At 42.3% G+C, this 25598-nt stretch overlaps 1 protein-coding gene across 4 annotated transcripts in view; it reads left to right on the top strand.

Moving 5' to 3' along the window:
* Positions 1-25598, top strand: part of PIEZO2 (piezo type mechanosensitive ion channel component 2) — a 465759-nt gene that overhangs the window by 142536 nt on the left and 297625 nt on the right. The gene's annotated exons all lie outside the window — the stretch shown is intronic.

The raw sequence follows: 25598 nt of genomic DNA, 5'->3' as shown, positions 1-25598 counted from the left end.
TTTCAATCTCTATGGGGCAGGGGCTTACTTACTATGGAACTGTAGAGTGCCTTACAAAATGATGCCCTGATCTCAGTTGGCAACCTCTAAATGCCACCAAAATATAAATAAACACTAAAACTAATTAAATAATACCTTATCAAATTTGCAAAACAAGGCACCAAGAAACATAGCATTTAAAAAAATACTCTGTTGGGGTTGGGGAAGGAATGAGGATGCCTATTTGTAGTGCCACTCTTCCTTTCCGGATACATGAGTCATTTTCTACTACTTATAACCATTACAAGAAACAACGTATAACAACTGATAAGAATATAAGTCTATATTCCTGAGAGAAAGATTATTATGAATAAATAAACCAGATACTCATTAATCTAGGTGTAAGTGCTTTAAAATTCTTATGTGCATTTCTGTGGTGTCTGTAGTAAGTTTTATAGTGGAGGAATTAACATATTAAATCCCTGTGGGCCAGATTTATAAAGGTATGTCTGTGCCTAAAGATGCAGGAGGATGTCTAGAGGGATTTCTAAAAGCACCTAAGCAGGTTAGGTGCCTATCATTCATTGAAATCAACTTTGGTCTGAGCTTTTTAAAAGGGCATCCGGTTTTGGTTGGTTTTAGATTTTTTAGACATTGAAGTATCTCTCCTACTTGGGGTAATTACTGTAGTCCAACATCCCTATTGATTCCATTGCAAGAGTTGGTCCTTGGTGGAATTTTTCTGAATATTTTTGAAGGTTTCTTTCCAAACACATAGACTCCATGTTTTTTAAATGTCTGTTATGTGTTAAAAATATAACTGCATATGTTCAAGTTGGCTATGTTTATTAGACAGCTCAATGTACATCTATCATAAGAACATTAGCAAAATTATTAGTTTTGAAGTCTCATTGTGCAGTAACATTGACACTAGAATAGAGTCTTAAAGCTACAGCACACTTGTGTATCATTAAATTGGTTTTCACCTTCAGGGTTTTTGCCTACAGGACAAAGCAAACCATGGTGTCATGATATTACAATGCAATGCATTATTAATAATATTTTGAATTACTCTAACATCCAAAAGCCCCAGCTAACATTGGGGCCCACTTTGTGCATTCACTACCTGAGCTAAATTCAGGAGCTTGAAGACTAAATTCTGCCCTCTACCAGAGAAAATGTTAACACTGTGTAATTCAGAGAGGAAATCTATCAGAGGGGACATGATAGTGGTTTATAATATAATATAATGAATGCTATGGGACAGTCCTAATAACCATTTAAAAAAACCAATAGAACAAGAATGCACATCCAATGGAACAAGTGCTAAATTTAAAACTGATGAAAGGAACCACGTTTTTACACAATGAAGAATTACCCTGTGGAACGCACTGCCACAGGATTACATGGATAATGAAAACACCTCTAGTGTGAAAGTGTATTGCCCACATCATTATTTTTCTCATGCTCCAGGTCATAAGACAACCACTAGCGGACAGATTTTCAAGTGTTCAGTACCCAGCAGCCCCACTTACTTTGATATCTAAATGGGAGCTGAGCTAACTTCAAAATCTGTTCTTAACTGCACAGGACTAAGAATCTCCCCATATAGGCTGTAATTGTCCATTACAGGAATCTTTGCATCTTTCTCTGATTTATTATGCAGCTGTTGAAAACACAATACTAGAGTAGATGGATCACTGGTCTAGTCCAGTGTGGCATTTCCTTCTTGGGGAAAGGAGGTTCTTCTTTAAGTGATTGCCCACATGGATTCCACTCTTGGTGCACATACACCCCAGGTGCCACAAGGCTCGATTTTTTTGGCAAGCAGTATCAGTTGGGGCCGTGCCTCCCCACCCAAGGGCATAAAGGATGGAGTGAGTGCCTTGGTTCCTTTCTACTGCCCATAGGAATAAGACAGAGCCCCTGCAGTATCCGTTGCCTTCTAGTTGTGCACTGCGCTATTGTTAGTTAGTAGTCACATAGTTAGGTAGATAGTTATTGCCTACTGGCTATAAATAAAGTAAATATGTCGATGCTCTTTTTAGTTACATTTCAGTTTGAGACTAGGACCCTAACCCCAGCCATACAGGGATGCTTGCAACGTGGCAGAAGCTAAACCCCTAGGGTTCAAAACTTGCCCCTCCTGTGAAGCTTCGATGCCAGTTAACAGGCACCTTGGATGTTTGCATAAGACATCCTTCTGCAAAAAATGGCCTTCATGTTATCATCAGAATGTGCTAAGCCGTCACTTCATTTAGATCGGTGACTGAGAGATGAGAAATGCAGTCTGACTCCCATGTAGGAAGTTCAGCAGTAAATTTGGGAAATATTTGCCTAATACTTATTTATGTTGTTAAATTAAACAGAGAAGGTCAGATCTCCAGCTGCTGTAAATTGCCATAGTTCCATTTTCTTCAGCGGCACTGTGCTGATTTACACCATCTTTTTTAAAAAAAATTGTACCTATTAAAGCTTAGATTAATAATTCCTGGTGTTTCACTGCAGAGTTGCTGATTTCCTAACCATTGCCTTTTATTTTCCATTTACAACATTCAGATTTACAGACTCTGAAAGTATGGGAAGTTTTCTGTTGAAAAATTTGAGTACAGTATATATTATCAGTAAATGTTATGATATGTAGAAAACTGGTTGATATTATGCTTCATTCACTTCTCATGATCAAGGAAGTGACAGTTAGTTGTATGAGTCATAACCTCCCCTACATTAGTGAGATTTGTCAGTCATCTATCCAAGTAATTTTGAATATTAGGCAATACCCTGATCTGGGTTTTATATCTTTTAAGAATATTTCAAATTCCAGAATGTGTCCCTCCTCCTTCATTTGTTAACCTGTAATTTCCAGGTATAAAAAGGATCTCTTTAATATATCCTTTAATTTCTATTGTTTACTCCAGACTTGTCCTTTTACCCTTTTCTCTATATATTTGATAAAATTTCAGATCTATCAGGTTTCTTTGTTCCCAGTACTTAATTCACCTGCTATAATGTAGTTCAGAGTTCTCAGCTGGTTTTGCTTGCTTGCCTCTTCTAGTTTCTTTGTTCTGTGCTTAGGAGTGCGTGTGTGTGCGAGCCTGAAATGTAATTCTGCAGTGGACATGCTGTCTTCCTTTGACCTTTTCAGTTCCTGCTGACAGTTCAAACAGTAAACATCGTAAAATCTGTGACAGTGTCTGTCATAAATATAAAGGGAAGGGTAAACCCCTTTAAAATTCCTCCTGGCCAGAGGAAAAATCCTCTCACCTGTAAAGGGTTAAGAAGCTAAAGGTAACCTCACTGGCACCTGACCAAAATGACCAATGAGGAGACAAGATACTTTCAAAAGCTGGGAGGAGGGAGAGAAACAAAGGGTCTGTGTCTGTCGGTATGCTGCTTTTGCCGGGGATAGAACAGGAATGGAGTCTTAGAACTTTAGTAAGTAATCTAGCTAGGTATGTGTTAGATTATGATTTCTTTAAATGACTGAGAAAAGAATTGTGCTGAATAGAATGACTATTCCTGTCTGTGTCTTTTTTGTAACTTAAGGTTTTGCCTAGAGGGATTCTCTATGTTTTGAATCTAATTACCCTGTAAGGTATCTACCATCCTGATTTTACAGAGGTGATTCCTTTACTTCTATTTACTTCTATTTCTATTAAAAGTCTTCTTGTAAGAAAACTGAATGCTTTTTCATTGTTCTCAGATCCAAGGGTTTGGGTCTGTGGTCACCTATGCAAATTGGTGAGGATTTTTACCAAACCTTTCCCAGGAAGTGGGGTGCAAGGGTTGGGAGGATTTTGGGGGGAAAGACATGTCCAAACTACGTTTCCCAGTAAACCCAGTTAGAGTTTGGTGGTGGCAATGGATATTCCAAGGACAAAGGATAAAATGAATTTGTACCTTGGGGAAGTTTTAACCTAAGCTGGTAAAAGTAAGCTTAGGAGGTTTTCATGCAGGTCCCCACATCTGTATCCTGGAGTTCAGAGTGGGGGAGGAACCTTGACAGTGTCACATACTCCCACTTAGTCTGTTTGCATCATTGCTGCGGGGCTGAGCTAGATAGTCTGCTCTCTTATGCCTTCATGGGTTATAGAGTTGGAATCCTTTTTAAATCCATCAAATCCCTACAGTCATATATGGAAATTGACCAGCAATAATAGCAGCAGTTGCACTTCACTGAGCAAATTCCTGGTGTCTACAGACATTCACTCAAGAGGTACAGAGGCACTTAGAGGTTACATTACAATCCCTCTTTTGCTGAGAAATTTGCATGTTCTTTACGATACCAGGATGATTAAAAAATTATCCCTCAGTTTAATAGCCAAATGCTGCATCAAGAGTAGTAATCAGATCTGTGCTTAAGCAAACAGCTCTGCCATTATTACCAAATGTACAATCTCAATAAAACATTTCCTGCTTTGTCCACTGGTTGTGAAAAGTTACCTGTCTAGCAATGGGGAGGCTCCACTAAATCTGTCTTCAGCTGGATACATTTTAACCTTCATGGCGATGACAAGCTGTTAGCTGATTAGTACAGAGAGCCATGGGTGGCCCTGGTAAATCAGGCACAGAGAAAGGGAAAGCAACAGATGTTTTAGACCTTCTGAGGAATTTAAACACTTGTGGTAGCATCCATGTGGGTCATTTGTGAAACTCATCCGTGTTTCCTTTGTGGATTCCTGGAGTTTCATGAACATTTCTGCTGCGTGCATGGGAGAAGTTATGGATGAATCCTGCTAAACAGAGGTTATTGTATAAATCCTGACCTTGGAGGGGTGTGTATATAGCTCATGTTGGTGTCTCTGGGAATTCACAAACTTCAAAGAGCAGAAGGCTGTTTAAGATTGGTAATTCGTTTAAATCTGACCTGTGTTACAATTGGTCATATGTCACATAGTATCATTTCTGTTCCTTAACTGGACCAGTGTAACTCATAAACAGGAACAAAACTTGAAGTAGCTCTGAATCTCTAAGGGACACAGAGAAGATTAGGGAAAGGTAATGGGTAAACATAAGTAGAGAATTTTAGAAAATACTAAATATTTTCCTTTCTTGGCCTAGCAGGCCTTTCCTCAGACATCATTTGTAGAAGAATTAAGCTACTGTAAGTCTTATTAGCTTGGAAAAGAGTTTACATATATATATATATATTTTCCTCAGGTGCACACAAAGTAGTTACGTGTGTAGATAGATCTAATTACAAAAGATGTGGTCTGGTTAATTGCCTTCATCAGAGCTCTTTTGAGGGCTTAAGGAACCTATTACGTTTGCTGTCTAATAATTTCCAAAATATACCACTCCTGCTGCAAATACTCATGCATGTGAGTTGAAAACTTATCTCCACTAACACGTGTACCTAAGAGCTTTTGCACAAGTAAACTTGCTCACTTGAATATTCACAAAAGGTCAATACAAGAAGTGTGAACATGGCTGAACTGAATTCGTGGGGGCCTGGTCCATGACTTGGGCTACTAGATGCTCTGGTAATACAAATAATAATTAATAACATTTATCTGAGCAAATAGTCTCAAATGTTTTTAGTCTTTACCCTGCTCTCATTACAGCTAAGGTCAAGATTGCATATTTTAAAGGGGATCACTGCTTCATTTAGAACATATAACAAATTTCTTGATTGTCTGTACCCTCTGCAAAATTCACTGGGTAATCACAATAATATTGAGGGTTGCAAAAGAAGATGTAAATTAAATTCAGAGAGAGGTTCTTTCAGGTACAAGGCAGTCTAACTCTATGCCAGATTTTAATCAGTCATACATAAAAGATTGACTGTACTGTAATTATTATAATGTACTTTGATCCATTTCAACCTTCGCTATAACAACATAAATGTGGGGAATCATATGTTTATGGTGTCTCCTCAACAATTTCATTATAAAATTATTAGGGACTGCGAATATGAAGTGCTTATGCAGAAATGTATTCACATGTGACCAGTAAGGGCAATGGGCTATAAATAAAATGCTAATACCTCACACTGGATGGGATTTTAATGCTTTTTAAATAAAATTTATTAACCGTTTTCCAAAAATTCATTGCACTTGTCTGGAAAGGATGAGGTACCATAGACAGATGCAGTTTAATGCTTTACCTACTTGAAATGAAACAGTTCAGTTCAACAAGCCCAAATATTTCAGTACAGGTTGAACCACTCCCAAACTAAATATTTTCTTTGGAGTTTCCTGATGGAAAATTTAAAAAAAAATTCTTCAAAATCAAAATTTTCTGTGGAAATACTCTGATTTTGTGTGAACTGCATTTTTTTTTAATCAAAAATCACTAGAAAGTTCTTGACCAGCTCTGTCACTTACAGAACTTTATTTTTCAGGGTAAAGATATGGAATTGAGGGAAGGGAAAGTATGATGTAGAAAAAAACCAATGGTTAGGCAGCAAAAGCATGCATCCCGTGAAGGGCTAAAACTACTTGAAGTGAGCTGTAGCTCACGAAAGCTCATGCTCAAATAAATTGGTTAGTCTCTAAGGTGCCACAAGTACTCCTTTTCTTTTTGCGAATACAGACTAACACGGCTGTTCCTCTGAAACTACTAAAATGGTTATTTTTGCTGCATATGTGGCATGTGCATAACATATGTTGAGGTGTAGTGTAAATATTTTAGTTTCACTCACTTGGAATGCCCTGCAGAACCCATTCATGGCTTTGCCACTTGTAAGTAATACAGACATCCCAAACCCATGTCACGATAACTATGTTTATGTTTACCACCCCCACAGTAATTTTTAATTACCTATGATGCACATATGATACCTGCCCAAGCCAAGGGGTGCATCATTAAAGACACATGATTGCTGGTGTATCATGGGAGATGTAGTCTGGCCGTAGATTGCATAGGTCATCAGTTGTAAAGCCAAGCATTCAAAAGTTAGCAAATGCCAGAATTAATGTTACCTGTGCAACTTTTATTCACACCCCTCTTTTGCAAACATCTAATCTGAACAAACATCTAATCAAAGAGTGCAAACAGAGATTTTTCAGGGGCTTATAACTTGTCCAAATTTTGGTGTGTTTTCACGGGAATGGCAAAAGACACATCCTTCACACTAAGACCCCATCCCTACCAAATCTCAAGCCCATGCTTCAAAACAGGGAGGTACTAGAGTTTCTTGGTGAAATTGTTGTACAGTAACTCCTCACTTAACTTTGTAGTTATGTTCCTAAAAAATGCGACTTTAAGTGAAATGGTGTTAAGCGAATCCAATTTTCCCCATAAAAATTAATGTAAATAGGGGGGTTAGGTTCCAGGGAATGTTTTTTTGCCAGAAAAAGACATTATATACATTTTAAACAATTTTAAACAAGCAATTTAATACTACAATCATCATTGCTGAGTATGAAGCTTGGTTGAAGTGGTGGAGTCAGAGAGTGGAAGAGGGTGGATTCTCCGGCTGCTTCTCCTGCTGAAGTTTCTGAACTTGAAAAAACACATCTAGAGATTGTTGTTTTGCTTTCCTTTTTTTTCTTGGTAAATTTCTTTATAGCAAGTCATTAGATGACCAACTCCCCTAAGCACTTTGAAGCTGCGTTCCCTGTCAGGATCGTTATCTACCTTCAGCCCGCCAACTCCACCCCTTCCCCCAAGTCCCCACCCTGACCTACCTCTTCTCTCCCCCCACCTCCTCCCCTTTTACTTTGCAGCTCCCCCCTCCCCCCTCCCTCCCCTCTCTTCTGAATGCGGCAAGCCAGCTGATTGCCACAGGCAGGAGGCAGGAGAGGGAAGGGGGAGGCATGCCAAATCCTCGCTTCTCCCCCCTCCCTCCTGCCCAGGGCAATCAGCTGGCTTGCAGCGTTTAGGAGGCAGGAGGGAGTGGGGAGTGAGGACTTGTCACGCAGGCTCCCCTTCCCTCCCCGCCCCCCCGCCTCCTGCTCAGGGCAGTCAGCTGGTTTGAAGTGTTCAGGGGGCAGGGGAGGGAGGGGGAGACTGTGTGCCGTGTCCTTGCTCCTCCCCTTTCCCTCCTGCCTCCTAAATGCCACAAACCAGCTGATTGCTGCGGGCAGGAGGCAGAGGGAGGAGGGGGGAGGTGCTGATCTGTGGGGCTGCCAGCGGGCGGGAGGGGGACGATGTTGGGAGGCTGCCAGCTGTGGACAAAGCAGGCAGCCAAACAACGTAAAACAAAACAAAAATACACTTAATAGAAGTGTTACCCGGGGTTCTTTCAACCCAAAGCTCTTGGTAACTTTTACTCTGTGCGAGGTGGTGTCAGGAAATAAATCAGGGGAGACACGGCAGTCCAACCGATAGATGGCTGGCACAAACAGGACAACACAAGAGTGCTTTCACTTAAAGCTAAACTTTACTTAGTCTTAAGCACTTATACATATGTCTGCAACAGGTTAGTAAAACACCCCCAACCCTTGATAATTACCAAAGCTGAATGTGGCTCTCGAGTGACACAGCAGCAGCCTGTCTGCTAGTGGGGAACACAAGATGCATCCAGAGGGAGAGTCCAGTCCTGAAGAGTCCCCCCACCTCAAACTTCCCCCCTTATTTATACATTATTAATAGAATGACATGTCCCTTAAAGAAAACTTGTTAAGCAAGCAGTTCCAATGGGCAAGCAAGAGGCTCCTTCTGATTATCAATTAACTAGGTGTGGGTTTTTCCAGAGTTTGCAGCCTTGAGGCCCCAGTAGACATTCCTGGGGCACATCCTATTCTTCTAAAGGTATGTCTACACTACGAAATTAAGTCGAATTTATAGACGTCGGTTTTGTAGAAAGCGTTTTTATACAGTCAATTGTGTGTGTCCCCACACAAATGCTCTAAGTGCATGTAGTCGGCGGAGTGTGTCCACAGTACCGAGGCAACCATCGACTTCCGGAGCGTTGCACTGTGGGTAGCTATCCCACAGTTCCCGCAGTCTCCGCCGCCCATTTGAATTCTGGGTAGAAATCCCGGTGCCCGATGGAGCTAAAACATTGTCGCGGGTGGTTCTGGGTACATATCGTCAGGCCCCCGTTCCCTCCCTCCCTTCGTGAAAGCAAGGGCAGACAATCATTTCGCGCCTTTTTTCTTGAGTTACCTGTGCAGACGCCATACCACAGCAAGCATGGAGCCCGCTCAGCTAACCGTCACCATATGTCTCCTGGGTGCTGGCAGATGTGGTACTGCATTGCTACACAGCAGCAGTTTGTTGCCTTTTGGCAGCAGACAGTGCAGTATGACTGGTAGCCATCGTCGGCGTAGTCTTGGGTGCTCTTTTAACTGGGTGCCTGGGCAAACATGGAAGTGACTCAGCCAGGTCATTTCCCTTTTAAGTTTCGTCTCATGGCGATTGAGTCTTCTAATCTGCAGCTAGCAGAAGACGATGGCCAGTAGTCATACTGCACCGTGTTCTGCCGAGCACCCAGGAGATGACGATGGCTAGCGGTCATACTGCACAGTCTGCTGCCAGCAAGATGTATAAAGATAGATGAAGTGGCTCAAAACAAGAAATAGACCAGATTTGTTTTGTATTCATTTTCTCCTCCCTCCCTCCTTCCCTTTGTGAAATCAACGGCCTGCTAAACCCAGTTTTGAGTTCTATCCTTGAGGTTTTGAGTTCTATCCTTGAGAGGGCTATTCAGTTTCTCGCAAAGCCACCCCCTTTGTTGATTTTAATTCCCTGTAAGCCAACCCTGTAAGCCATGTCGTCAGTCGCCCCTCCCTCCGTCAGGGCAATGGCAGACAATCGTTCCGAGCCTTTTTTCTGTGCAGATGCCACACCACGGCAAGCATGGAGCCCACTCAGATCACTTGGGCAATTAGGAGCACATTAAACACCACACGGATTATCCAGCAGTATATGCAGCACCAGAACCTGGCAAAGCGAAACCAGGCAAGTAGGCGACGTCAGCGTGGTGACGAGAGTGATGAGGACATGGACACAGACTTCTCTCAAAGCATGGGCCCTGGCAATGCAGGCATCATGGTGCTAATGAGTCAGGTTCATGCCGTGGAACGCCGATTCTGGGCCCGGGAAACAAGCACAGACTGGTGGGACCGCGTAGTGTTGCAGGTCTGGGACGATTCCAGGCAATCGAGGAGGTTGAGGCAAGTCGCCTGGCTGCTGGTTACGCGCAGCCAGACACCAGGGCGGTTAGAAGAGCACAGGAGGGCGCAGTGCGCATTAGAGAAGCTTTGAAGACCAGTTCATGACTGGCCAGGCTATGGTGTGAAAGTTCTGTTTGTTTCTCCTTGATGAAACCCCCCGCCCCTTGGTTCACTCTACTTCCCTGTAAGCTAACCATCCTCCCCTCCTCCCTTCGATCACCACTTGCAGAGGCAATAAAGTAATTGTTGCTTCACATTCATGCATTCTTTATTAATTCATCACTTAAATAGGGGGATAACTGCCAAGGTAGCTTGGGAGGGGTGGTGGAGGAGAGAAGCACCAAGAGGGGTGGTGGAGGAGGGAAGGACAAGGCCACACAGCACTTTAAAAGTTGAAAACTTTAAAACGTATTGAATGCCAGCCTTTTGTTGCTTGGGCAATCCTCTGGGGTGGAGTGGCTGGGTGGCCAGAGGCCCCCCCACTGCGTTCTTGAGCGTCTGGGTGTGGAGGCTATGGAACTTGGGGAGGAGGGCAGTTGGTTACACAGGGGCTGTAGTGGCAGTCTGTGCTCCTGCTGCCTTTCCTGCAGCTCAACCATACGCTGGAGTGCATTAGTTTGATCCTCCAGCAGCCTCAGCATTGAATCCTGCCTCCTCTCATCATGCTGCTGCCACCTTTCAGCTTCAGCCCTTTCTTCAGCCCACTGCATACTCTCCTCAGCCCACCACCTCTCCTCCCGGTCATTTTGTGCTTTCCTGCACTCTGACATTGTCTGCCTCTGCGCATTCGTCTGTGCTCTGTCAGTGTGGGAGGACAGCATGAGCTCAGAGAACATTTCATCACGAGTGCGTTTTTTTCGCCTTCTAATCTTCTCTAGCCTCTGGGAAGGAGAAGATCCTGTGATCCTTGAAACACATGCAGCTGGTGGAGAAAAAAAAAAGGGACAGTGGTATTTAAAAAGTCACATTTTATAGAACAATGAGTACACTCTTTCACAGTAAACCTTGCTGTTAACATTACATACACAGCACATGTGCTTTCATTCCAAGGTTGCATTTTGCCTCCCCCCACCACGTGGCTAGCCCCTCACCCCTTATCCCTCCCTATGGCTAACAGCGGGGAACATTTCTGTTTGGCCACAGGCAAACAGCCCAGCAGGAACGGGCACCTCTGAATGTCCCCTTAAGAAAAGCACCCTATTTCAACCAGGTGACCATGAATGCTATCACTCTCCTGAGGATAACACAGAGAGATAAAGAACGGATGTTGTTTGAATGCCAGCAAACATACACTGCAATGCTTTGTTCTATAATGATTCCTGAGTACTTGCTACTGGCCTGGAGTGGTAAAGTGTCCTACCATGGTGGATGGAATAAGGCTGCCCTCCCCAGAAACCTTTTGCAAAGGCTTTGGGAGTACATGCAGGAGAGCCACAAATGCCAGGGCAAATTAATCATTAAACATGCTTGCTTTTAAACCATGTATAGTATTTTAAAAGGTACACTCACCAGAGGTCCCTTCTCTGCCTGGCGGATCCGGGAGGCAGCCTTGGGTGGGTTCGGGGCGGTACTGGCTCCAGGTCCAGGGTGAGAAACCGTTCCTGGCTGTCGGGAAAACCGGTTTCTCCGCTTGCTTGCTGTGAGCTATCTACAACCTCAACATCATCATCTTCCTCGTCCCCAAAACCTGCTTCCGTGTTGCCTCCATCTCCATTGAAGGAGTCAAACAACACGGCTGGGGTAGTGGTGGCTGAACCCCCTAAAATGGCATGCAGCTCATCATAGAAGCGGCATGTTTTGGGCTCTGACCCGGAGCGGCCATTTGCCTCTCTGGTTTTCTGGTAGGCTTGCTTCAGCTCCTTAAGTTTCACGCGGCACTGCTTCGGGTCCCTGTTATGGCCTCTGTCCTTCGTGCCCTGGAAGATTTTGACAAAGGTTTTGGCATTTCGAAAACTGGAACGGCGTTCTGATAGCACAGATTCCTCTCCCCATAGAGCGATCAGATCCCGTACCTCCCGTTCTGTCCATGCTGGAGCTCTTTTGCGATTCTGGGACTCCATCATGGTCACCTGTGCTGATGAACTCTGCATGGTCACCTGCAGCTTGCCACGCTGGCCAAACAGGAAATTGAAATTCAAAAGTTTGCGGGCCTTTTCCTGTCTACCTGGCCAGTCCATCTGAGTTGAGAATGCTGTCCAGAGAGGTCACAATGGAGCACTCTGGGATAGCTCCCGGAGGCCAATACCATCAAATTGTGTCCACAGTACCCCAAATTCAACCCAGCAAGGCCGATTTCAGAGCTAATCCCCTTGTTGGGGGTGGAGTAAGGAAATCGATTTTAAGAGCCCTTTAAGTCGAAAAAAGGGCTTTGTCGTGTGGACGGGTACAGGGTTAAATCGATTTAACACTGCTAAATTTGACCTCGACTCCTAGTGTAGACCAGGGCTTAGATGCATGGATGCATGTATCAGCAACTTCCACACAATTCTTATCAGGAAGGATGGGGGGTCAAGCTGCCCTTTCTGTGGCACCCAAACCCACTCCCCCCACCTTGGTTAAGCTGACTTGGCTGCTTTTAGCAATAAGCCACAGTGGTTTCAGGCACTTTACTGGTTTGCCAAAGTCTCCCCGTACAGAAGCAGTATTGGATGTAACATTAACAAAGGCCTACCTTGCCCAGGAGAGCTTCAACAACATAGCTGATTTAAATCAATCAACTCCAGGCACATCCTTAAGGTCAGTGAGAACTTGCTTCAGGCTTCTAGAACACATGGTTTCCTGCACCTATGTAACTTGGCATGCCACACTGCACAATTGCGTGCAAGGGTGATTTAAAATCAATATATCAGCCAGTCAGTTATCATCTAGACAAAGTGTAGGTCTCTCAATAACCTTTAAATTTGTGGAAGGATCCTGAGGGAGTTTTCAGAGGCATGCCCTTCTCTCCAACATTACCATGCAAGACTCTCTGACAGTGATGTCTACAGTATGGGATAGGGGGTTCATAGGAACCACTGAGAGTCAAGGTCTCTGGACTCCTCAAGAGGCCTGATTGCACATAAACAGTCTGGAGTTGAGACCAAGTTGTCACACTTGTGCAGCACTCCTACTTCTATCTATTGTCTAGATATTGACAGACAATGCCACAGCAAGGTTTCATATAAACAAACAGGGAGGAGTGAGATTCACCCCTCTTTGTCAGGAAGTTGTGTGTTAGTGGAACTTGTGTATCAGTCACAAGATCTGGTACCTCACAAGCTACCACATCTACAGTATGTACTGGCTGGTAGCTTGAAAATTGCCTGCTGAAGAAATCACCAGTGGTCAACATATCTTAGGCCACATCTACACTATCACTTATGTCAGGAAAATGTATCTTGCTCAGGGATGTGAAAAAACACACCCTTGAGCAACATAAGTTTTGCTGCATAAGTGGTAGTGTGCACAGCTCTATGTCAGTGGGACAGCTTCTCCCCCTGACATAACTACTACTGCTTGTTGAGGTGGTTTTATTATATCAACAGGAGAGCTCTCTTATTCTGTACTGTAGCCAAAGATAACACTGTGTCTTTGTGAAACTCCTCTCCTTGGAGATATTCTCAAATTGCATACACTGTAGGCACTGCACTTTTCTGTTTTGCCTTTGTGACATGTCTGTGGAAAATGGTTTGCTTTGTGGCACTTCATGCATATCTTCCCTAGTGCTAAGTTTTCCTCTTGCTTTGAATGATGCAGTCCACATCTGTTGCAAACCTACTGTGTCTCTGCCTTTGCCACATGCTTCTCTTGTAACACTGCATGAGGCTGGTGCTCTGCTATTGCAACCAGGACCTATTTGTCCACGCTTAGTATGTGTGCATGTCTGATTGCTGGTCGCACCTCCCTGTTTTATCACTTACATATCGTGAGTGGTGTTAGTGAGGACTTCCATTTGCTCTTTACGTGTCTCTCATCCTTCTAGCTACTTTAATGGTTTTTTTCCTAATTTAAACTGTCCTTTGTTTGTAATTTTTCTTTTATTACTTTTGAGTTTGTATCCTTCCACATGTCATCCCCATATGGGAAAATCACATTATTTTATTATAAGTTGTAGACTTCCACTCATCAATTGTTTCAGTAGGTCCCTGATTTTCTCTTTTTCTCCCAGCCTGAGTCAGGATCAGCAGCTAGTCCCGGCTGGGCTGGAGGCAGGAGAGGACGGGACTTCCTCCTCCCCTGTAAGGAGTGGCTGGGGCTGTGTCAGACCCTCACCCAGCTGCAGGAAGCTCAGCATCCTCCTTTGCTTCCTGCCCCCATTGCTCCTCAGCTGCTGGGGGAGGGGTCACTTTACAGGAAGCTGCTCCCCCATCCATCCAACCCCATGTATCTGCGCCTCCCATACCCAGACACCCCCTCCGAGCCTCACTCCGTACACCCAGAAACCCCCCCCAGGCCTCCATACCCAAACCCCACCCCATTGAACCTCAACCCTTGCATTGTGGGGGAGGGATAGCTCAGTGGTTTGAGCATTGGCCTGCTAAACCTAGGGTTTTGAGTTCAATCCTTGAGGGGGCCATTTAGGGGTCTGGGCAAAAATTGGGGATTTGTCCTGCTTTGAGCAGGGGGTTGGACTAGATGACCTCCTGAGGTCCCTTCCAACCTTGATAGTCTATGGTTCTATGATCTGGAGCCCACTGCACCCAGACCCCCTGCCTCTGGACCTGCACCCCTGCGCCCAGATCACCTCCTATTGAGCTCCCTGCACTCAACCCCCCCACACTGATGAGCGTCACCCCCCTGCACCCCCCTGAGCTCCCACATCCAGACCCCTAGGCTGCTGACTCCCAACTAGCTGCATCCAGACCTCCACCCACCAAGCCCCACTCTCCCAGCACCCTGACCCCTCTGCTGAGCCCCAGCCACCTTCACCTGGAAACCCCTGCAGAGTCCCATTGCTGCTGCGCTTGGAGCCCCCACCAAGGAGCTTCTGAGCATCCAGATCCCCACATATCTAGACTCCCCCCCCGCCCCCGACTGAGCTGCCTGCACCCAGATTGTCCCACACAGAATCCTCTCACCCCACACCTGGATACCCTCATTGACCCCTGCACACTTTGAGCCTGCCTGCCCTACACCTGATGTGCCTGGAGCAGAGAGGCAGGGCCCCGGGTGTTTCTGGGGCAGGCCTTGTGCCGTGTCAGGGTCAGGTGCAACCTCACCACTGAGTCTGTGTCCCGGGGTAGGGGGGGCTGCAGGGTGAGCTCCCACCTTTGTGCAGCCCGTGGCCTGTGCTCCCCACTGCCATGCTGGAGCCTCTGCATTTATTTATTGACCAATAAAACTTGCAGAATTTTAAAATATTGTGTGCAGAATTTTTAAATTTTTGGCGCAGAATTCCCCTGGGATAGGTCACTGTGCATTGTCTTCATTTATAGTGGTCACAGGAATGGAGATCTACCCAGGATAGAGTAAACTAAATAGGTTTTATTTACAAGATTTTCAAGTACATACTTGGCTCAGAGCACCCTAGCTCAGCACAAAGACACAGAGAAAGCCAGCATATAGGAGTCATTGCCTGTGCCTCTCTTAAGGGGACAGTGGACCAGTTATCTAACTGCATATGAATATATTATAGTCAATAAAGCATGACATCATTCAAGGACCGCCAGTTGCGGTCAATACTCTATAGATTTCTTTGCAACATTGAACAATAAGAAATGTCAAAACTTCTTGTCCAGAGGAGGTCAAGATCCAGGTTCTCTAACAGATGTATTCCTGGTCTCCAGGTCTCATGTATGCTTATTCTCCAATTACTCTAATCCTAATTACTCTCATCAGAACACTCAGAACTCAGCAAAGATGACAGGGCTGTTGCTAGCCTGGCCAAGGCGGTTTTGCATTTCAGATCTGATGAACCTCTTAGTTCAGCCCCAATCCAGCTGCTTCTTCAGCTGTATCTGAATCACAGAAAGAAGGCCAAATTCTCTATCCAGATCCAACTTCCCTGCACCCTACAGCATGGATGCTGTATGGCTGTCAGTGCTAGAGAGAAGTTATCCATATTAATAGCAGAAAGTACACGACCAGAGCTATGTACACGGCTAAATGGAAAAGGTTTACTATCCAAGTCAATCTGCACCGAGACATACTTCACGGATCCCAGATGTACTCGATAACCAGTTATCGTTAAAGACACGTGAATTGGCCTGATTTGTCTAAGGGTATGTCAATGCTTAACCCCTGCCCCCCCCCCCCCAAAAAAAAAAAAGGCCTGTAGCAGCAAGTCTCAGAGCACTGGCCAACTGACTTGGCTTAACAGGGCTCATGCTATGGGGCTACAAATAGCAGTATAGACATTCAGGCTCGGGTTGCAGCTCAGGCTCTGAGACCTATCCCCCCCCACACACCCACGTGGGTTTTAGAACCTTAGTTCCAGCCTTTGCTTGAACATCTGCATTATGTGAGCCATAGCGTGAGCCAAGTCAGTTGACCTGGGTTCTGAGACTTATTGCTGCAGGTCTTACTTTGCAGCACAGACATATCTGCTGGATCCACTTAGCAGCCATTTCAGTTAATCATCGTCCAATGCAGGGGCAATCATCCCAGGTTAGCTAGATTCTTGTTTGGCCTTATTAGAGTCTACCTCCCAGTCAAATGACTTATGCCCTCTTGGAGTCTAAACATTGTTCTAATGGTATCAATGGGACCACTCTTGGAGTCTCTAGCTACTTGATCCTGTTTTCACATGTCCAGTAAAACAGCAGTTTTGGTAGCAATACTATCTGCTAGACAGGTGGGAAAGATTTAGGCCCTTGTGACAGGACAGCCTTATATCCTAAAAAGACAGGGTAACTTTCAGAACTCATTCCAAGTTTTCTGCCCAAAACAGTTTTTGATTTCCATCTTACTCAGATGGGTGACATCCCTATTTTCTTCCCTGAGCCACACCCTAATAAAGGAGAAGCTAAGCTACACTGTAAATGTACAGGGTTCTGGCATTCTATCTAGACAGGACTACATAGTTCAGAATATCTGATAAGTTATTTATATCTTATGCAGAAAGGTTGAGAGGTCAACACATTTGAACCTAAAGGCTTTCTAATCGGATTTATAGTTGCACTGGACTATGGCAGTGGTTCTCAGCTAGGGTATGTGTACCCCTGGGGGTACGTAAAGGTCTTCTGGGAGTACATCAACTCATCTAGATGTTTGCCTAAGGGCATAAGTTATTTGACTGGGGGGAAGACTCTAATAAGGTCAAACAGGAATCTAGCTAACCTGGGATGATTGCCCCTGTAGTGGAGGATGACCTAAAAGGATTAGTGAAGTCAGTACAAACTAAAATTTCTTACAGACATTGATTTGTTTATGCTGCTCTATGTACTATACACTGAAATGTAAGTACAATATTTATATTTCAAATTGTTTATTTGATGTGATAAAAATGAGTAAGTCAGCAATCTTTTCAGTAATAGTGGGCTGTCACACTTTTGTATTTTTATGTCTGATTTTTGTAAGCAAGTAGTTTTTAAGTGAGGTGAAACTTGGGGTACACAAAACAAATTAGATTTCTGAAAATGGTTCAATAGTCTGGAAAGGTTGAGAGCCAGTGGACTATGGTATGAATTAGCTAATGTAGACTCTCTGGAAAGAGTCACAGCTTACTCCACCAGGGTTCAGGCAGCCAGCCTCCGAATCTTTTTTGAGAAGTGTGCCCATAGTCAAAATATGCTGGGCAGCTACTTGGAGTTCAACACACAGGTCCACTCCATCATGAAAGCACATGAGCAGGTTTGCTTCTGCAATACCCCTTGTGGCCCATCAGACCACAGATCTCAGCTGGCAGGTCATTGCCTCTTCTGAGGTCAGAGATACTGGTGTTTTAGATACTGGTGCTTGCCTCTGGCCAAGGCACAATTCAGTCCTACTGCATCCAGGATATTAAGATCTCAAAGAAATCAGGAACAAAACCCCACAACTCAAAACCTTCCGTGGGAACCTGCATTTCTATTCAGGGCTTGTCTCCAAGCAGTCTGTACTCAGTCAGCCCAACCTCCCAGTGGTTGTCCCATCTAGCAGGAAGTTCATCCAACAGCAAGCTATCCCCGTCTCTGGCTGCAACCCTCTCTCACATCAGGAGAAACAGAGCTCAGCTCTCCTTCCTGGGCAATCCAAAACTGGCCCAGGTCTCCTCCTTTTAACTCTAGTTTCCATGACTGACATCTGTTGCAGGTGTAGTGTGGGAGGGCCAGTTTGGGTTCACAGGTTCTCTCATTAACCCTCTTGTTGCCAGTATGGGGACCTATCTGCTTAATCACAAAATATCCCAGTCTGTTTTTTTTGGCATGGATGTCTTTCAGTCATCATTAGTTAGACTCCTGGTTCCCACCTCCATTTAATTTTTTCATTATTTGTGAGCCCACATCAGTTCTCTCTCTCTCTCTCTCTCTCTTTCTCTCTCTCTCTCTATATATATGGGCAAGCAACTGTCATCTACCTTACAGTTACAGTGGTTCTTTGAGACATTATTCATATATGCTACCTGCCCTTCCATGCTACTGTGGAGTTCTATAATACCTGCATTCTAAATTGGCGAAGGAAGTGAGGAACGGTTGGAGTCACCCTGCCCTTTATGCCCTTTGGATGTATAAGGACACTCAAATTGCAGTCCCAGCTTCCAGTGGACACTGTTGGCCAAAATAATATGAACTGGAGGGCACAGGGTTCATGTGAACGTCATTGGAATACATGTGGACAAGACAACTTGAAGAACCACAGTCACTATACCCATTTCATCTAGGGTCTGTACACCAGAAAATTCAAACTCTTATAACTAAATATCTTGGCGTAAAATTTTTACAGTATTTGTATATACTAGTGTATAAAATAGTTTTTATTTCCTGTAAAACTGAAGTAGCTGTTTAACACTAAAAAAGTCTGCAATGATCCTCTGGAAAAATAATGAGTGGTTAAGTTCTAAGACTTGTCTGGAAAAATATTTTAACAAAATGGGTAACTTGCCTCTGTAAACTTGCTAGTCAAAGATTATAACTGGCTGAAGGATGGCATTGTCTATTGATGCAGAGGATGTAGCTCAGTTCTAATAGTATTCTGGGCACGAAAATTTCTAGAAAAAACAGGAAGTCTTGCAAGAAGCTAGAGTAAGTAGGCATTTATTTTTCTATGTAGGTCTTTTTCTGTTTTCATTTCTAAATCAGGTTACTTTAAATTACACAACTCTTTTGACTGTCAGATTTACCCAAGTCCATTTTACATTCCTGTAAACATAATTAGAAATACCTGTTAACATTTTTATTCATTTTTATGTGTGCTGAAATTCAATAGTATCCTAATTAAAATGAGAGAGACAGAGAAAAGAAATACAGGCAGATAAGCATCTGTGTTTTACATAGAAATAAACAATAGTTAATTTGTTTACAGAAGGTAAAGTTAAAAATTTGTTGATAAACATGTTTTTAATGACATATGAGCTCTCACAAAAAATACAAGAATTTGTAATATTAAAGGTCATAATGGTCCCCTCTGACCTTAAAGTCTATGATTCTATGAAAGGATGCTACTCGGGATAGACAGCATTTTATTATAATATAATATTTTGTTTAAAATTTGATCAAAATGGGATTTATATATAGTTTTAACATTCCTTCTGTTAACATTTTTTTTAATCTAGGGCACAGTAATAATCAGAGTTCTTGATTGGGCTCTTAACTCACACTAGAGAGGGAAATGATCCCAAAAAATCAGATCAAAATCTGACAGACTTGGGGAAAATTTGGAGTGGAAGCACTGGATCTGAAAATTCTTGTGGTATTGGGGAAGTTAGGATGTAGATTTGACCTTCACACCTTGGATCCCTCTCTCTAAGACACAACCTGGAGCTCTGGAGCTATTGGATGTAGATGTACATTTTGTGGGGCTTGGTCCCATGCAAGTATGGCATGGACAGGGGCGTTCATTAATTCTTTCATTTCTTGCCTCTTGCTGAGACTCCCAGCAAGTTAGCCAGTTAGTGTTTTTGTGATGCTTAGAGCTGTCATCTACCTTGGCTGTACTAGAAGCAAATTCCTTGGGTAGAAAGTAGTGTTGAAGTGCAAAGAATTCTTAAAATGTATTAAAATAGATTTTATGTATAGTATTAATCTTTATCTAAATTTAGACAGGCTGCAGTGTAATGGAATGCTTACAATGTAGCAGAAAAAACTATACTATTTGCAAGAAAGGAAGAAACTAGATTTTTCTTTGGAAGGGGGGAAACAAAAACAAAAAAAAGAAAACATGGCAACTACAGGATTACTTAAGCATTTTATTTGCATGGGTCCTACTTAGGAAGCATATTTAAGGCTCACTGAATGGAAGTAATCTTTTTTTCAGGTTTTGTGCCAATGTCTAATTTTTGTAATCTGTGGATTAATGATTTGCCATTGTATAAATATACAGTATAGAAAGCACACCACTATAAAATTTTATTCTAAATAAAATCCTTTCAAACTATTGCGTTCCCCTTTTCTTTATTCATAGCCTTTGCCTTGTTGTAATCCACCACTTTAGAGATGACCAACCCTGTATCAGTGCTATTAACACAATCTTTATTCAAAAGATATCAAACACTGTGCAAATTACAACCTGGTTAAACAATCCTGCAGAGCAAGGAAAATATACAGATAGACACAAATATCAAACAATTCAAGGGTCCCTTTGTACCTAAATGTTCCCAGTGAGCTGTTTAAAACTATCCTGTACATACAGTTGTCACTTTACTTAGGAGTTATCTCTGGAGTGGAATGCAGGAGATGTTTAATGTTTAATCTTATTACGAGAGAGTTCCCATATCTGTGTATATGTAAACACTTAATAGGTAAGTAGATGGCACTCAAGAATATGTAGCATAGTTACTAGGTTTTGTAAGATCAATAAAATTTGTTGTTGGGCAGTGAAAGTGGCTTCCACTCTGCAGCTCTTTACATCAGCTCTTACAAAGACTACATGACAACTTAGAAAACTGTAATGTATAATGCTGGGGTTTTCAAAGGATCCTAAGGGACCTGGGATCCTAAGTCCCACTGACTTTCAGCAGTAATTGGGTGTCTTAACCCCCTTAGCATTTGATCCTACAAAGTACACTCTGGCACAATACAGCAAAAAAAATTAAATGTGCTTGACTATAGTCCCATTCAGTGGGACTACTTATGTACTTAAAGTTAGGTACATGCATAAGTGCTTTATTGGATTGGGCTAGAATGTTCAGCACCTTGAAAAATTGATCTCTTAGTCTTTGTTTGGAACTGATATCTGATTAGCGCCTGCTTCTCCCAGGATCATCGGAATATAGATTAGAGGATCATAAGAGCAGAAAATATTGGTGAATTCAAGAAAAGAATTGACAAGAACTTTGTAGCCAATAGTATTATTAACTACACCTACTAAAATAGATGGCTTTCCTGTCAAGCAGAAGGTGGATAAAGTAGGTGGGTCAAAGTTTATATTCCATATTTAACCTTTTGTGTACATGAAAATGACAGATTTTCATGCAAAATTCAGTAACGTTTTTTTCTTTATACTTGCAATTGGCCAGAACCAAACTTCCAGTTTTTAGCACTGCTGAAACTTTGGGGGGAGGTAAACTCCAAATTTAAACATTGTGGTGGTAGACCTTTCATCTTTATTTTGCTCTCATTATAAGGTTAAATGTAATACTGAGGCACTAAGAGTCTCACTTGTAACTGAAGTCTCACATCTGAAAAATCTAATTGAGAAGGTAGCCTAAAAATATTTTGCCTCCTGGAAAGGTGTCTCCCCCTCCCCCAATCTGTGTGCATTAGGTATGAAAATATAAGATGGGATTTTCAAAATCATTCATCTTCGGCCTAATTTTGCTCTCATTTGAGGTCAATGGCCAAATGCCTTTTGACTTCTATGGGAGAAGTAGTGAGCCAACACCAAGCACTTTAGAAAATCCCAGCCATATTTCATAGGACATGTATAAAGCCATTAACTAGAAACCATTTCAGGAGATAATTATACATGAAATATTAATACCACCTATTTTATATACTTCCACATATTAGCAAAAATTGCATAAATAGTGGCTTGTATTTTCATGTTATTGCTGCTGTAACCAGCTAAAATACTCTTTGGTAAACATAAATGTCTGAGGATTCCCACACAAAAGCTGTTAACATAGGAGCTAAAGTTGAAAGTGCATATCAGTAATTTAGGGTGAAATGCAATACAGAGATGTTGTAGTTATCCTGAAACCAAGTGGTATAAACCCAGGAAAATCAGAATTAAGGTAAAAGAAATCCAATTGTAAGGTATAGGATTCCTCCAGTTAGGGCCCTCAAAACCCTTAACTCTGCTCTGTAATGACACCATGCAATAACCATATGATTAAAGAATTCTACTGTTTGTGGTCTCAGACTAAACATTCAAACATCAGAAGACTGACTTTAAATCATGAGATTTCAGCACATAATAAACTTACTGTGTTCTTTTTATTTGTCTCCTGGTTTTTGAGGTGGTAGGGTTCATGTTTTCAAGCATTTCTGTGCAAGCACAAGGGTCAGAAACATATTTTATTTTTAATGAAATTTTCAGTTCTCATGAAGTGACATGAATCCAGAGACTGGTGATGTAAGAAAAACACCAAATATCACAAGACTCACACTAAAATCGAGAGAATTGGCCTGAGTCCTGGAGGGTAGGTTGAGGAGTAGCCTACCCTGAATTATGGATTGTATGGTAAGGAGTCCTATAACCCTGGCACCAGTTATGGGTTATATGGTAAGGTGCCCACACTGGAACTAGTCAAATGCCTGGCATAGTAGAGTATGGGTGATGGGTGGGTAGTGTTCCTCTCCTGTGTGAAAATTTAATAAAAGTTGCGGCCATGGAGCCTGCCATTTAATTACACGCATGTCTCTCACCTCATTTTTCCACAGTGTCCACATCAATGACTATGCAACTATGTTATATAAAGTGGAACAACTTCAACAGCAGAATTTGGGAGACCTGTTCCCAGACATCTCATAGCCCAGTGGCATAGGCACTCTTCTGCAGTGTGGGGGACCTAAGTTCAAATCCCCCCTGTACATCAACAGGGAATTGAACCTGGATCTCCCACATCCCAAGTGGGGCTCAGCATTGTTAGGGAGATTACACTAATGCTGTTTTGCAACTAGCGCCTGATGCACAAAACAACACATTTCTAGCTGAAGCTATTTGGGAAATTCATGTAAAATTTGCAATAGTTTTGGGTCACCAAAACTACATTTCTTGGCAAATAAACTATTTGAAATTTTTTGCCCAGCTCTAACGCAAAGTACTTGTGTGTGAGCATGTAGTCCTAGCTGTGAATAGTGTAGTCTGGTCCTTGTCTAGATTATTTAACTACTTCTGGGCTACTGCTGTGGTAAGGAGTTTTAGGAACCCTTCCCTCCATCCTGTTAAGGTGTTCCCTCCTCTATAAAAGTAGATCAAGAGCCTGATCCAAAGCTCATTGAAGTCTATGGACTTCAGTGGAGTTTGGATTATTTCCCAGGTACGTTACATTGACTAGTCTGTAAAAAGAAAAGGGGTACTTGCGGCACCTTAGAGACTAACAAATTTATTAGAGCATAAGCTTTCATGAGTTCACGAAAGCTTATGCTCTAATAAATTTGTTAGTCTCTAAGGTGCCACAAGTACTCCTTTTCTTTTTGTGAATACAGACTAACATGGCTGCTACTCTGACTAGTCTGTAATTTTCTGTCATCATAACACACACTGGCAGAAAATAGCTGGATGTGCACATGTGGTGCAAAAGTAGTGGTCAGATGCTTGTTTAATTGTCTTTGTGCCAGAGTTTGGTGAGAGCAATTAGGAGCCATGATCCCCTGCTGTGTCAAGTTTAATCCCTTAAAAATGTACCATTTCAATTGTGGGTAGTTGTGTCTGTGAACTCAGTTCACTATCATCAAGTAACTCTGTGTGCAAACTTTAAAATTTGCTTTATTTGAGCATTCCTGCAAGTAGTACTTGATTTCTTGGATGCACATAATCAGTGAATACAAATTACAATACTGCTGATGCTATTTATGAAAAGAAACATCATTTTAAGTAATGGTGATGTCCCTGTATTAATATGGGGTCATATTATAATAGCACTTGAAGTATATCAGAAATGAGGGTTTCATGGTAATCTACTAAACGGTCTGTCAGGAATATAATGAATAGTGTGATTGGGTCTGAAAGAGATTTTAAATTGATAGCATTATGACATGCCTTTAAATGGTTCCTTATTCTGAGACAAGAGTGAAATGGAAAAGTGTGGCCATGATAGAATTATCAAGTTTTAGAGTGTCATTAACCTTCCACATTTGTATCAACAAAAATAAATTCATGGCATTTTGTCAGCTGTGTAATCAAACTGCATATCTAAAGCATCTGTTCTGGTAGTATCATATTAGAGAGTAGTATCTGAATATAACTAACCACTATAAACTTGGCCTCTCTATATTTTGTAGTTCTAGCTGTACTAGTATGGGAATGCGTAGAGGCCCCAACTGAAATCAGAGTGCAGTTATAGTGGGTTTTGTGTATGTAATAAGAGACGCTCCATGACCTGCAGAGCTTACAGTTGAAATGGATAAGTTGGACAAAGGGTGAAAAGAGAGGTACAGAGATGTGAAGTGCCTTGCTGAAGGTCACACAACAAGTCAGGAGCAGAGCTGGGAATGGAATCCAGGTCTCCTGAATCCCAGTGCTGCCTTATATATCTGAATCCCAGTGCCTTTGTATCTTTGTCTATAATGTAAATAGTTACATGGTCCCTATCAAATTTCAAGAGGGATTCTCTGAAAGAGACCTATAGTGCACCACAACCCCTATTTTTGGTCTGCTCCTGTCTCCGTGGTTGCTGAAGCAACTCCCTTCCATGAGCCATTGGATACTTGAGGGAGAAAGTCATTTAATCACAAATCTGGGAGTTATGGGGAATTGGAGGAGCCTTCGTCCCCATCAGTTCTGCCACAGGCTTTCTGTATTACTTTGGCCAAGATCTCTGTTTTTTGATGTGTAAAATTTGGCTAATAATACTTACCAACTTCATAGATTTGATCTGAAAGTAAATTTATGGAAGCTTGGGTGGAAGGTACCATGGAGATGCAACTTTTTATTTATTTTTTTTATTATAGTTAAGGCAGACAAATGGATAGTTCTTGACCATTTTTTAGTAGCAATACATTTTAGATTTTAAAAAGAATGTTGTTTTCTGAAGAAATATCAGTGATTTACAAAATTCACATCTCTTCTCTTCTGAATTCACTCTTTTCTTTCAGTTTTCACTTTTGAGGGGAAAGGTAGGACACTGCTGGGGACGTATGAGGACATTTTCAAAATCTCTTCCAAACGTTTTTTATTTGTTGTCTGACGTGGATCTCCAGCAAGTCATAGAGAATCAACAACTAAGTGCCTATGGGAAAATCGTCTCCTAGTCTGTTGAAAATTATTTCCAAAAAGCTACCAAAGGAGACTGATCAGCTAGCCTGTCTGTCAACCCCAGTTTGTACAAAGGAAAGC

The sequence above is a fragment of the Caretta caretta genome, chromosome 2 (assembly GCF_965140235.1).
Source record: "Caretta caretta isolate rCarCar2 chromosome 2, rCarCar1.hap1, whole genome shotgun sequence".
In the NCBI taxonomy this organism is placed as follows: domain Eukaryota; kingdom Metazoa; phylum Chordata; order Testudines; family Cheloniidae; genus Caretta; species Caretta caretta.
Note: the sequence above shows the minus strand (reverse complement) of the source record. Positions and strands in the feature narration are given on the sequence as shown.